Below are 519 nucleotides of genomic sequence, written 5' to 3' on the forward strand. Positions count from 1 at the left end.
TTAACATTCAGGGTATCAGAATGGATAAAAAAACAAAACCCATCTATATGTTGTCTACAAGAGACTCATTTTAGACCCGAAGACACCTCCAGATTTAAAGTGAGGGGATGGAAAAGAATTTACCATGCTAATGGACATCAGAAGACAGCAGGAGTGGCAATCCTTCTATCAGATCATTTAGATTTTAAGCCAAAGACTATAATAGGAGATGAGGAAGGACACCATATCATACTCAAAGGATCTGTCCAACAAGAAGATCTAACAATTTTAAATATCTATGCCCCTAACGTGGGAGCAGCCAACTATATAAAACAATTAATAACAAAATCAAAGAAACACATCAACAATAATACAATAATAGTAGGTGACTTTAACACTCCCCTCACTGAAATGGACAGATAATCCAAGCAAAAGATCAACAAGGAAATAAAGGCCTTAAATGACACACTGGACCAGATGGACATCACAGATATATTCAGAACATTTCATCCCAAAGCAACAGAATACACATTCTTCTCT

At 36.0% G+C, this 519-nt stretch overlaps 1 protein-coding gene across 5 annotated transcripts in view; it reads right to left on the minus strand.

The window, feature by feature from the left end:
* The window catches only part of LOC111159941 (C2 calcium dependent domain containing 5), a 99646-nt gene that overhangs the window by 75905 nt on the left and 23222 nt on the right, over nucleotides 1-519 (minus strand). The window lies entirely within an intron of this gene.

This window comes from Enhydra lutris, unplaced genomic scaffold (assembly GCF_002288905.1).
Source record: "Enhydra lutris kenyoni isolate GAN:26980312 unplaced genomic scaffold, ASM228890v2 scaffoldscaffold72, whole genome shotgun sequence".
NCBI lineage: Eukaryota > Metazoa > Chordata > Mammalia > Carnivora > Mustelidae > Enhydra > Enhydra lutris.